Source organism: Arachis hypogaea, chromosome 1 (assembly GCF_003086295.3).
Source record: "Arachis hypogaea cultivar Tifrunner chromosome 1, arahy.Tifrunner.gnm2.J5K5, whole genome shotgun sequence".
In the NCBI taxonomy this organism is placed as follows: Eukaryota; Viridiplantae; Streptophyta; class Magnoliopsida; order Fabales; family Fabaceae; genus Arachis; species Arachis hypogaea.
The window spans coordinates 43,735,134-43,749,636 of NC_092036.1; the positions used below are offsets into that span (position 1 = coordinate 43,735,134).

At 37.4% G+C, this 14,503-nt stretch overlaps 1 non-coding gene across 1 annotated transcript; it reads left to right on the forward strand.

Moving 5' to 3' along the window:
• Positions 1 to 13,482: 13,482 nt before the first annotated feature.
• LOC112711215 (small nucleolar RNA R71) lies at positions 13,483 to 13,590 on the forward strand. Its single transcript, XR_003157357.1, has one exon. It is a non-coding gene; the product is annotated as a small nucleolar RNA R71 (small nucleolar RNA).
• Positions 13,591 to 14,503: the final 913 nt, after the last annotated feature.

Sequence of the window (14,503 nt, forward strand, 5' to 3'; positions counted from 1 at the left end):
ATTAACCTGGAGGTGAATGTGAAAAAATCATAGTAGAAGTTGTAATAGCATTATCAAATACACGTGCATCTTTCGCAATGCCTTCCTATTGAGGTCATGTAAAAATAAAGCACATGTCCCAATCACATACAGCCATTATATCTTGTGTTAGATATTATTTTTTTTCTAATAAATTTAAGTTGTTCACTTGGGCTAACTACACATGGAATATGAGTACCATCAATTTCTCCTATTGTAACACCCTAATTAACCTAAGTCTTACCTCATGCCGTAAAGCAAAGGTTAATCAAAGGTTACGACACATCCTAAGGGTTATACACATTATATATATAGAAAGGAATAATAATTCTAGAAGGCCGATGAAGATATAAGCTCAAAAACAGAGTTACAAGAGCGCAAAATGTTCACACGAAACTACAAACTTAAGGCACAAGATAAAGATACAAGATATAAGTATATAAGAGATTATAATAGTCATAAGGAACTAGATAGCCTCATCCCGCGGAATTTAGGCCCACTAGTATATACAAACATACAGAGTTTTAAAAGTTAAAACAGCATATACAGAATCTCTCTCTCAAAGTTAGCCTCTAAGGCAAATATAAATATAAAAGTGAGAGAACTAATCAAAATAACCAAAATGATAACAAAATGGAATAAGGTCCTCTGCTGCATCACCATCAAGCAACTCATAGAGGCGGGTTGCGACCTGCATTTAAAAAACAACAACAAAGTATAGAATGAGAACTGGAGGTTCTCAGTATGGTAATAGTGCCCAGTAATGTAAGATATAAGACTTCAGGATGCTAGAGACAACCCTAGAACTTCATATCCACACATGATTCAACTTAAGGCATAACTGAAATTCAAACCACAATGTTAAAACCTTTACGAAATGGGGTAAAATAACTTAAAGGATTTCTAACTATCAGTTCACCGCTGTCCCACAGCCTTCACTAGCCTAACCGCCATGCGATCCCATCGCCACCGCCTACCGAACCTCTTCAATCTCAGTAGAAAATACAAGTAAAAACAATGCAAGTAAGACACAAGTATAGCATGTATATCAAGAAATTCAAGAAGCAATTAATCATGTTATACAATTAGGCAAGCAATTCAAGTCGGGCAAAGCAAACAAACAGATAGAAGATGCACATGATAAATGCCTGTCCTATTTGGCTATGATATCACATCGTCAGTTCAACTGCCAACCTGACACATTTCCATGGAGATGTCGCCCTTCGGTCTCGAAATGGGAACCTCCGAGATATCATGCCCGAAATACGGTCTAGGATATAGTGCCTGCACAATCTAGTTATTCTGAAGGAATGCGAGCAGGATACTCTTGCCACGGACCTCACATCTCAATGTAAGCGAGATTAGCCACCATCCTTACACCGCCGCCGCGATCTCGACAAGTGAGATTAACCACCGTCCTTGCCAGCAACATAGTATCTCATCAATATAATTATAAAATAATACATCAGTGGTTTTCAAAAATCATTTTCAATATTCAGTCCACTCCGAGTCCTAGACTCGTCTCAACATCATCAATCTGAAATTCACAATTCATCATTTCAATCGTCACTAGAACACTCCGTCATCTCACTCAACTAATCTTTCCTCAATACCCCAAAAACCTAAGTCTATGTCTTCTAAATTCATATAGAAACTTACTAAAATAATTTACTAACTTATCTTTAGTAATATTAGAACCTAAATATTAGACAATACTCTTAATCAGCCTTTGAAGGAATTTTAGAAAGTATGAGAATCTTTGAAAACAGAGTAAAATCAAATTTTAGCAAAATAAGGGTCTCACGTACACAAGTCCCTGCCTCGCGTACACATGCTGTTGAAAAAGGGTGGTCGCGTACGCAACCCCTTACTCACGTACGCAAGATGCCCAACCCGAATGGGTTGCTTGCGTCACGTGTAAAAGTTCGCATATGCAAAGGTTGCATTTTTTATAGTTCGCATATGCATCAAGTGCCTTGCATACGCGAGATGTCCAACCCGAGTGGTTTGGTTGCGCCGTGCGCACTACGTCGCGTACATGACTCTCACCAAACTCAGAAAAATTTCAAAGTTGCAGAATTCAGTTTGTGGCACCAAACTTCAAATAGTCATAACTTCCTCTACAGAAATTCATTTTCATCAAACTTTATATCAATGTAAAGATCTTTAAATGAACTTTTATTTAAAATAAATTTTAACAATTTTTGAATACTGAGGCTCAAGTTATGATCCGTCAAAGTTCACCAAAAAATTGGTTTTTACCAAAAGTTAACAAGGTTTTCAACTTCCAAAATTCATAACCAACACCAAATATCCTACACGTAAAATAGTTCCAATGGGCCTAGATGATGTCTATATACCTTCCAATTCATTCCACAGCTTATTGACATGCAATTCCACTAATTTCATCCAAAAATCCTCATTTACCTTCCTCCAATTCACAATTAATCCACACAATGCATTGTATCACCATTTCTAACATTTATTAATATCAATAAGATTCACAACTATTATCAACACTCAAAATCATCAATTTCAACCTCTATTTCAACAATCAACAACATCTTCAAAGTTCAACACCATAATTCATCAAAATCAACAACACCATCATACATTATCAAATTCAACAATTTCCAATAATTAATTCAATCCTATCCTAGTATCTACTAGCCTAAGTGTCCAGAGATATTATATATTACATAGAAAAAACTAAAACCATACCTTGGACAATTCCTAATATGCACCAATCACCGAAATTGAGCCCAAACTAAGCCTCCAATCACCAACAATTAATCCAAAGCCTCCAATCACCAACAATTAATCCAAAGCTCCGAAATAGGTTTAAAAATATAGAAATGATATTTTGAAAATAAAAAGGTAAAATTTGATTTCAATAAATTTTTCTAAGTTGAAAAATGTATCTGTTGCGGAAAATTTTTGTAAAAGTGTGTACCGGTGTTTAAGCCGGCAGTATCGGCTCTAGACTGTTCGGTACCGTGTTTTAAGAAAATAAGTTTTTGAAAATTGAATTTTTTACTTTGAAAGGATAAAAATCAGTTGAAATTGAAAACCAGGCACTAATTCTAAAGGTTTTGGCCTAAAGTAGGCCAAACGGACCTAAAATGCTAACGGGTTTAACCGGACCTAAGTTGGGCCCAAACCCAATATATATATGATCATTAAGAGCTATTCAGCCTCATTTTGTAGAAAAGAGGGAGAGAGGGACGGTGAGAAGAGAGAAGAGAAGGGGTTTGGGGTTTCACTACTCACCCAAACCTTGTTTTGATCATAACTTGAGCTACGGAGCTCCGATTGACAAATTGTTTACAGCCATGCATCACCCTCGCTAAGCCTATCATTTCTAGCTAAGTTTTGTATGTAAGATCTCTAAAATTGCGCTCTAGTTTCCAGCCCTAGCATTTTCTGCGTTTTTGGGTTTGGTTTTTGAATAGATTTTGTGATTTTATTTGTTTAGGGGTGATCTAGCATTAGCCTATGGTTGGCTTTTGTGCCTAATCTCGTTGGATAAGGTAAGGTTTCACTAAACCCTTGTGTTTAGTTATTTTTGTTAACCCTAGGTTTCATGTTTGTATATTATGTAATGTTAGATTGAGTTTTGGTGTTTGTTAGAGTTGGTTTGAGGCTTTGGATTGAGCTTGGTGGCTTTGTTTTGGTGTTTGGTGCATTTTAGGAATTGGTCAATGTATGATTTTGGCTTTTTTTGTAATATATAATGTTTCTGGACACTTAGGCTAGTTGACCCTAAGATAGGATTGAATGATGTTGGTGTGTGATTTATTATATGTATGTGAATTTATGTTTGATGATGAAGAGGATGATATGGAGTGTGGTAATATTTGATACATGCATTATGATAATAAAATGATGAGTAATAGTGTTGTTTATGATTATGATGATTTTGATGAATTATGATGGTTATTGTTGATGTTTGGTGTTGAATGTTGATGAGAACTTGTAGTGTGTAGTGGTGGTGTTGTTGAATGATGAGGAGTATGAGGTTTGGTAACATATTGAGGAGTTTTTGGATTGAGAATGAATTGAGTGATTAGGTGTGAAAATGTTTGGGATATGATTGAGGAATACTAGTAAATATGTGGTAGTGTTTTGGTAATGAATTATGGTTGTAAATGTTTTGGTTTGATTGAGTTTTGGAAAAATAGAGAACCCTGTGAAATTTGGTAAAAATATGTTTTTAATGAAATTTTGCGAATCATAACTTAAGCCTCGATTTTCAAAATTGATTGGGTTTTATTTTAAATTAAAGATAGTTTCAAGAGCTTTAAATTGATATAAAGTTTGTAGAAAACCGAATTTTGTATAGGAAGTTATGAGCATTTAATGTTTGGTGTTTAAAAATTGTAATTCTACAGCATTTAGTTTCTGGGTCTAATGCAGCATGCGTACGCGACAACCTGAACGCAACGTGACCAACCTTTCTGGGTTTGGTATCTTGCGTACGCGAGCAAGGTGGATGCATACGTGAGCAATGGAAAACGCACCCACGCGAAAGTGTGGCCCACTCGTACGCGTGACCTTTCTATACTGCATTCCCACGCGTACGCATGACTTACGCGTATGCGTGATCCTTGCTTTGCTGAAAATGTATTTTTCTTCACTTCTAAGTATTCCCTAGCTTTCCAAACATCTTTAACTTTTCCTTAAAACTAGTGGATAGTAATTAAGCCTTAAGACTAGTATAGAGGGATTTACGTTTGAGAGTAATAGATTTATATACGGGTTTTAAAAGACGATGACTTAGGCTTTGGAAGGTTTGGGGATGAGAGTAATGAATGTCGTGTAGTGAGGTATTTCTTTGACGAGACTTTGAGATTTAGAATGATTAAATCGTATTTGAGTAACTTGAGGATTGATAATGGATGATGAGAGGGGAAGTTGAAAATGAATGGCTATGGTTAATGGAATGAGTATGAACGGAAGTGTGCTATGAGTAGTGACCTCTGAGATGGATTATGTGATTGTAACATGCATTGTTCTCCGTCGTAGGGACTGTGGCAGTCTCCCGCCTATGTTCAGATGTGAGGGCTGTGGCGGTCTCCCGCTCCCGTGACATGCATTGATTTGGAAAGTCACTATGCGCCTTTGGCAAAGGCTATGGTAGTCTCCCGTTTGCCTGAGGTAGCGGTGCCAGCGTAGGAGACGAGGCAGTCTCCCGCCTATATTGTGATGTGAGGGCTGTGGCAGTCTCCCGCTCACATAACCTTTCTGCTTCTAGAGTGAACTCGGGCAGTATAACCTAAAAGAGTGTGCCGAGTACTATAACTCGTGGGGCGCAAGATAAAGTAATAGTGAGCAGGGCACTATAACCTTGGTCGTGGCAGAAAGGCGACATCCCAGGGATGTGTCAGGTTGGCATTTTGAACCGACAAGTGATAGCACGAGCCAAATAGGATAGACATTCATCATATGCATCTTCTATATGTATGCTTGCTTTGATTACTTGAGTTATGCCTATTTGAATAACATGCCTAAATGCTAGTTGAATTACGTACTGTATATGTATATTACTTGTGTGTTACTTGGTTGCATTAAATATGTTTTACTGGCATTGAGGATGATAGGGAGGTGGTGGCGATGGGATCACACAGAGGTTAGGTTGGCAAAGTGGTGGGATACGGCGGTGTGACTGGTATTAGTTAGAAATCTCCTAAGTTTAGATAACCGTATTTATGGTTTATAGTTTAATTTATTTATTTTCGTTAAGCTTGAATATCTGTATCGGTGTGAAGTTCTAGCATTCCCTTTGGCGTCCCGGAACCTTACATCTAATATATTGGGCACTGTTACCATACTGAGAATCTCCAATTCTCATACCATATATTGTTGTTGCTTTTCATATGCAGGTCGCAACCTACCTCGGTGAGTTTATGAATATGGTGACAGAGCGAAGGATGGTCTTTCATATGCCTTATTTTACTTTACTTTTGTTGTAGTATTCTCTCATCTCTTTATTTTTAGACTTTATGGCCTTAGTGGCTTGATTTGAGAGATAAGTTGTATAAGCTGTTTTAAACTTCCAAAACTCTGTTGTGTTCAGTTTGACTAGCCGGCTTAAACTCTGCAGGCTGTGACTAGTCCTCTTTTTGGTATTTCATACTTATATATATATATATATATATATATATATATATATATATTTCATACTTATATATATATATATATTATTAATTCAATTATTACCTTGTGTATCTTGGAGCTATCTACAAGGTTTTATATATATATTATGTTTTGATCTGTCCGTGCCTACGCATTTAGTTATCGGGTGTGAACACTACGCATTTTGTAATTCCTCTTTATGTGACTTTGAGCTCTACTCCTTCATCGGGCTTCTAGAATTATTATCTCTTTATATATATATATATATATATATATATATATATATATATATATATATTATTGTATAAGTCTTAGACTTGTCATGATCTCTGATTAACCTTTGCTTTACGGCATGAGGTAAGGCTTAGGGTAATTGGGGTGTTACATTTATGATATCAGAGCGGTTCGTTCTCGTAAGCCTGAGGGATAGACGGATTGTGCTTCATTGCATACTCTGGGTTGTCTTTTCTTTTCATGCTATTTAGGGTATCTGTTTGATATGCATATCATGCTTATTTGCGAGTGCCTTTGGGAATAATTGAAGCATTGAACTTGAGATATCGAGACTAATCACCTTGACATCGATTGTTTGGTGTGGAAAGAAAACTTGAATGGCAACTCACAGACGAGATCAATCACGTTAACAGAGAGTTAGTAAGGATGATTAACCTAGCCTATGCATTACTAGCTCAACATGTTCCAAAAAAAAAACTAGTTCGTGGGGTTTGCGGCATATCAGTTGATGGGTGAGGTTCAGCACTAGTGGCAGGAGAAGTGCCGACTGATGCAGCTACAGACTAAGGTTAAATGCTTTTGCGGTTTTTAACTAAGATTTTCAATTTCTAACCGGTATGGATTTGAATCATGTTGAAAAATTTTAGAGCATAGAATGATTTTAAAATTTGGTTTGGAACTTTGGTTTAAATGATTCGGTTTTGAAACTAGGTCGAAACTCTTGGTTTGAATGATATGTTTTAAAAGAAAAGTGAGTTCTATGATTTTGTTAAGTTGTGAAATTGGTTTGTAATTTAACTTATCGAATTGGGTCAAATTGAAAAGATGTGATTTAAGGATTTTAGTGAATTTAAGAGTATAATGATTTAAAGTAATTGATTTAAGAATGAATGATTTTGAGTCTTTTGAAAAGTTTTGACATTGAAAAGGTTTAGATTGAACTTGTTTTGAAGGCTTTGGAAAATATTACTAAAATGGTATTTACTTTAAGGAAAAATTTCGGATTCTTAAAGACGATAATCAGAGTGACGCAGCGGAAAGCGAGAGGGAACATCAACACGGTAGGACTATGATGGACGGGATGATGTGACAACGTTGGAAGTAGAACGCTTCGTGGAGAATATCACGCGATTCAAATTTTTGGGACAAACTTCCTAATTAGGAGGGGAGAGTGTAAGAACCAGCTTAATCGCTTTAATAAAATAATAATTTAATCGCCCAAAATAGGTTTGAAAATATAAAACTTATATTTTGAAAATAAAAAGGTGAAATTTGATTTCAATGAATTTTTCTGAGTTGGAAAATGCATCTGTTGTGAAAAATTTTTGTAAAAATGTGTACCAGTATTTAAGCTGTTAGTACCAGCTCTAGACTGTCCGATACCGTGTTTTAAGAAAATAAGTTTTTGAAAATTGAATTTATTGTTTTGAAAGGATAAAAATCAGTTGAAATTGAAAACCGGGCACTAATTCTAAAGGTTTTGGCCCAAAGTAGGCCAAATGGACCTAAAATGCTAACGGGTTGGATCGGACCTAAGTTGGCCCAAACCCAATATATGATCATTAAGAGGCATTCAGCCTCATTTTGCAGAAAAGAGGGAGAGAAGGACGGTGAGAAGAGAGAAGAGAAGGGGTTTGGGGTTTCACTATTCACCCAAACCTTGTTTTGATCATAACTTAAGCTACAGAGCTTCGATTGACAAGCCGTTTGGTGCACAAAATTGTGATCATCAACAATGGAGCCAAAGACTTAGAGCTCTCAAATGTGAATCACACTTTGTCACAACTTCGCAAAACTAACCAGCAAGTGCATTGGGTCGTCCAAGTAATACCTTACGTGAGTAAGGGTCTATCCTACGGAGATTGTTGGTATGAAGCAAGCTATGGTCATCTTGTAAATCTCAGTTAGGCGGATTCTAATGGTTATAATGGTTTTCGAAAATAAAGATAAATAAAGCATAAAATAAAGATAGGGATACTTATGTAATTCATTGGTGGAAATTTCAGATAAGCGCATGGAGATACTGTGTTCCTTCTGAATATCTGCTTTCCTACTGCTTTCATCCAATCATTCTTACTCCTTTCCATGGCAAGCTGTATGTTCGGGTTTCACCGGCGTCAATGGCTACCTCCCGTCTTCTCAGTGAAAATGGTCCAAATTATCTGTCACAGCACGACTAATCATCTCTCGGTTCTCGATCATGTCGAAATAGGATCCATTGATCCTTTTGCGTCTATCACTACGCCCAACACTTGCGAGTTTGAAGCTCGTCACAATCATTCAATCCCTGAATCCTACTCGTAATACCACAGACAAGGTTTAGACTTTCTGGATTCTCAAGAAAGCTGCCAATGGATTCTAGCTTATACCACGAAGACTATGATTGAGGAATCCAAGAGATACTCATTCAATCGAAAGTAGAACGAAGGTGGTTGTCAGGCACGCGTTCATAGGTTGAGGATGGTGATGAGTGTCATGGATCATCACATTCATCAGGTTGAAGTGCGAATGAATATCTTAGAATAAGAATAAGCATGAATTGAATAGAAGAACAATAGTGCTTTGCATTAATACTCGAAGAACAGCAGAGCTCCACACCTTAATCTATGGTGTGTAGAAACTCCACCGTTGAAAATACATAAGTGATGAAGGTCCAGGCATGGCCGAGAGGCCAGCCCTCATGGAGGTCTAAAATTGCATACACTGATTAAAGATCAATCCAAAGACTTCTAATACAATAGTAAAAAGTGCTATTTATACTAGACTAACTACTAGGGTTTACAAAAATAAATCTAAGTGCAGAAATCCACTTCCGGGGCCCACTTTGGTGTGTTCTTGGGCTGAGCTTAAGCTTTATACGTGCAGAGGCTTCTCTTGGAGTTAAATGCCAAGTTGTAACGTGTTTTTGGCGTTTAACTCTGGTTTGTGACGTGTTTTTGGCGTTTTATTCCAGAATGCAGCATGAAACTGGCATTGAATGCCAGTTTGCATCATTTAAACTCAAATAAAGTATAAACTATTATATGTTTCTGGAAAGCCCTAGACGTCTACTTTCCAAAGCAATTGAGAGCGCGCCATTTGGAGTTCTATAGCTCTAGAAAATCTATTTCGAGTGCAGAGAGGTCAGAATCCAACAGCATCAGCAGTCCTTTGTCAGTCTCCTATCAGATTTTTGCTCAGGTCCCTCAATTTCAGCCAGAAAATACCTGAAATCACAGAAAAATACACAAACGCATAGTAAAGTCCAGAAATGTAAATTTTGCATAAAAACTAATAAAAACATCCTTAAAATTAGCTAGATCCTACTAAAAACTACATAAAAACAATGCCAAAAAGCGTATAAATTATCCGCTCATCACAACACCAAAATTAAATTGTTGCTTGTTCCCAAGCAACTGAAAATCAAATGGGATAAAAAGAAGAGAATATACTATAAATCGCAAAATATCAATGAATATTAGTTCTAACTAGATGAGCGGGACTTGTAGCTTTTTGCTTCTAAACAGTTTTGGCATCTCACTTTATCCTTTGAAGTTTAGAATGATTGGCATCCATAGGAACTCAGAGTTCAGATAGTGTTATTGATTCTCCTAGTTAAGTATGTTGATTCTTGAACACAACTACTTTTATGAGTCTTGGTCGTGGCCCTAAGCACTTTGTTTTCCAGTATTACCACCGGATACATAAATGCCACAGACACATGACTGGGTGAACCTTTTCAGATTGTGACTCAGCTTTGCTAAAGTCCCCAGTTAGAGGTGTCTAGAGTTCTTAAGCACACTCTTTTTGCTTTGGATCACGACTTTAACCACTCAGTCTCAAGCTTTTCACTTGGACCTGCATGCCACAAGCACATGGTTAGGGACAGCTTGATTTAGCCTCTTAGGCCTGAATTTTATTTCCTTGGGCCCTCCTATCTATTGATGCTCAAAGCCTTGGATCCTTTTTACCCTTGCCTTTTGGTTTTAAGAGCTATTAGCTTTTTCTGCTCACTTTTCTTTTTCTTTCTTTAAATTTTTTTTCGCAAGCTTTGTTCTTCACTGCTTTTTCTTGCTTCAAGAATCAATTTTATGATTTTTCAGATCATCAATAACATTTCTCTTTTTCATCATTCTTTCAAGAGCCAACAATTTTAACATTCATAAACAACAAGATCAAAAATATGCATTGTTTAAGCATTCATTCAGAAAATAAAAAGTATTGTCACCACATCAATATAATTAAACTAATTTCAAGGATGAATTTGAAACTCATGTACTTCTTGTTCTTTTGTATTAAAAACATTTTTCATTTAAGAAAGGTGAAGGATTCATGGAATTATTCATAGCCTTAAGACATAGTTACTAAATACTAATGATCATGTAATAAAGACACAAACATAGACAAACATGAAGCTCAAAAACCAAAAAACAGAAAGATAAGAACAAGGAAGTTAAGGAATGAGTCCACCTTAGTGAGGGTAGCGTCTTCCTCTTGAAGAACCAAAGGTGCTCTTGAGCTCCTCTATGTCTCTTCCTTGCCTCTATTGCTTGATCCCTAGTGATTTTGATGCTCCTATCCTTAGTTGCTCCCAATAATTGTGTGGAGAAAAATGTGTCCCCTGAGGTATCTCAGGGATTTCTTGATGAGAGAATTCCTCATGCTCTTGTTGAGGTCCATAAGTGGGCTCTCTTTATGTGCAGTCAAATACTCTACTACTGAGCTATGGACCCTTGAGATGAATCTCTCCATCTCCCATGACTCGGAGGTGGAAGCTTTTGTCTTCCTTTTCCTCTTTCTAGAGGTTTTCTCCAGCCTTAGGTGCCATAAATGGTTATGGAAAAATAAAAAGCTATGCTTTTACCACACCAAACTTAGAATGTTGCTCGACCTCGAGCAAAAGAAGGAAGAAGAGAGAAGTGGGGTAGGTGGGGATCCTGTGGGGTCCACAGATCCGGAGGTGATCCTGTGGGGTCCACAGATCTTGAGGTGTCAAGAATTTCTCATCCATGCACCTTTTAGGCGTGTAAAACGCCCTCTATATGCAATCCTGGCATTTTAACGCCAGACTGTAGCTTGTTTCTGGCGTTAAACACCCAGATGTAGCATGTTTCTAGCATTTAACGCCAGCCTGATGCTTGTTTCTGGCATTAAACGCCAGCTTGGTGCTTGTTTCTGGCGTTAAACGCCAGACAGATGCTTGTTTCTGGCATTTAAACGCCAGACAGCTATTCCTCCAGGGTGTGCTTTTTCTTCTGCTATTTTTTATTCTATTTTTAATTTTTGCAATTGTTTTGTGACTCCACATGATCATAAACCTAATAAGACATAAAAGAACAATAGAAATATAAATAAAAATTGGGTTGCCTCCCAATAAGCGCTTCTTTAATGTCAATAGCTTGACAGTGAGCTCTCATGGAGCTTCACAGATGTTCAGAGCATTGTTGGGGCCTCCCAACACCAAATTTAGAGTTTGAATGTAGGGGTTCAACACCAAACTTAGAGTTTGGTTGTGGCCTCTCAATACCAAACTTAGAGTTTGATTGTGGGGGCTTTGTTTGACTCTGTATTGAGAGAAGCTTATCGTGCCTCTTTTCCATGGTTGCAGAGTAAGATCCTTGAGCTTTAAACACAAGGTAGTCCCCATTCAATTGAAGGACTAGTTCACCTCTGTCAACATCAATTACAGCTTTTGCTGTGGCTAGGAAGGGTCTTTCAAGAATGATGGATTCATTTTCATCCTTCCTAGTGTCTAAGATTATGAAATCAGCAAGGATGTAAAGGCCTTCAACCTTTACCAACACATCCTCTACCAATCCATAAGCTTGTTTTATTGACTTGTCTGCCATCTCTAATGAGATTCTTGCAGCTTGTACCTCAAAGATCCCCAGTTTCTCCATTACAGAGAGTGGCATAAGATTTATACCTGACCCCAGGTCACACAGAGCCTTCTCAAAGGTCATGGTGCCTATGGTACAGGGTATTAAGAATTTACCAGGATCTTATTTTTTTTTGAGGTAAAGTTTGTTGAACTCATGTATTTAGTTCACTAATAAGCAAGGGAGGTTCATCTTCCCAAGTCTCATTACCAAACAACTTAGCATTCAGCTTCATGATGGCTCCTAAATATTGAGCAACTTGCCCTTCAGTTACATCTTCATCCTCTTCAGCGGAAGAATAATTCTCAGAGCTCATGAATGGCAGAAGGAAGTTTAATTGAATATCTATGGTCTCTATGTGAGCCTCAGATTCCTTTAGGTCCTCAATATGGAACTTCTTTCTGTCTGAGGGACATCCCAGGAGGTCTTCCTCACTAGGATTCACGTCCTTCTCCTCCTTTGTGCATTCGACCATATTGATTATATCAATGGCCTTGCACTCTCTTTTTGGATTCTCTTCTCTATTGCTTGGGAGAGTACTAGGAGGAGTTTCAGTGATTTTCTTACTCAGCTGACCCACTTGTGCCTCCAAATTTCTAATGGAGGACCTTGTTTCACTCATGAAATTTAAAGTGGCCTTAGATAGATTAGAGACTATGTTTGCTAAGCTAGAGGGGCTCTGCTCAAAATTCTCTGTCTGTTACTGAGAAGATAATGGAAAAGGCTTGCTATTGCTAAACCTGTTTCTTCTACCATTATTAAAACCTTGTTGAGGCTTCTGTTGATCCTTCCATGAGAAATTTGGATGATTTCTCCATGAGAAATTATAGGTGTTTCCATAGGGTTCACCCATGTAATTCACCTCTGCCATTGCAGGGTTCTCAAGATCATAAGCTTCTTCTTCAGAAGATGCCTCTTTAGTACTGTTGGATGCATTTTGCCATCCATTCAGACTCTGAGAAATCATGTTGACTTGCTGAGTTAACATTTTGTTCTGAGCCAATATTGCATTTAGAGCATCAATTTTAAGAAATCCCCTCTTCCGAAGCATCCCATTACTCACAGGATTCCTCTAAGAGGTGTACATGAATTGGTCATTTGCAACCATGTCAATGAGTTCTTGAGCTTCTGCAGGCATTTTCTTTAGGTGAATGGATCCACCTGTAGAATGGTCCAGTGACATCTTAGAGAACTCAGATAGACCATCATAGAATATATCCAGAATGGTCCACTTTGAAAGCATATCAAAAGGACACTTTTTGGTTAACTGCTTGTATCTTTCCCAAGCTTCATAGAGGGATTCACCATCTTTCTGCTTGAAGGTCTGAACATCCACTCTAAGCTTGCTCAGCTTTTGAGGAGGAAAAAACTTGGCCAGGAAGGCCATGACCAGCTTATCCCAAGAGTCCAAGCTATCTTTAGGTTGTGAGTCCAACCATGTTCTAGCTCTGTCTCTTACAGCAAAAGGAAAAAGCATGAGCCTGTAGACTTCAGGATCTACTCCATTAGTCTTAACAGTATCACAGATATGCAAGAACTCAGTTAAAAACTGGTAGGGGTCTTCTGATGGAAGTCCATGAAACTTGTAGTTCTGTTGCATTAGAGCAACTAGTTGAGGCTTCAGCTCAAAATTGTTTGCTCCAATATCAGGGATTGAGATGCTTCTTCCATAAAAATTGGAAGTAGGTGTAGTATAATCACCAAGCATCCTCCTTGCGCCTCCACCATTGTTATTGGGTTCGGCCATGTCTTCTTTTTTGAGATTCTCTGTAAGGTTTTCTCTGATTTGTTGTGCTTTAGCTTCTCTTAGCTCCTTCTTCAGAGTCCTTTCAGGTTCAGGATCTGCTTCAACAAGAATGTTCTTGTCCTTGCTCTTGCTCATATGAAAAAAAAGGGAACAGAAAATAATAATAGGGATCCTCTTTACCACAGTAGAGAGATTCCTTTATGTGAGTAGAAGAAGAAAAGAATAGAAGAAGGAGAAGAGAAAAATTCGAACACAGAGAGGAAGAGAGGGTTCGAATTTTAAGATGTAGAGAAGTGTTAGTAAATGAATAAATAAATAGAAGAAGATGAAAGGGAGAGAATTTCGAAAATTGTTTCTAAAAAATAGTTAGTGATTTTCGAAAATTGAGAGAAGAAATACAATTAAAATTAAAATTTGAAACATTTAATTAATTAAAAGAATTTTGAAAAAGAGGAAGGAATTTTCGAAAATTAGAGAGAGAAAAGTAGTTAGGTGGTTTTGAAAAAGATAA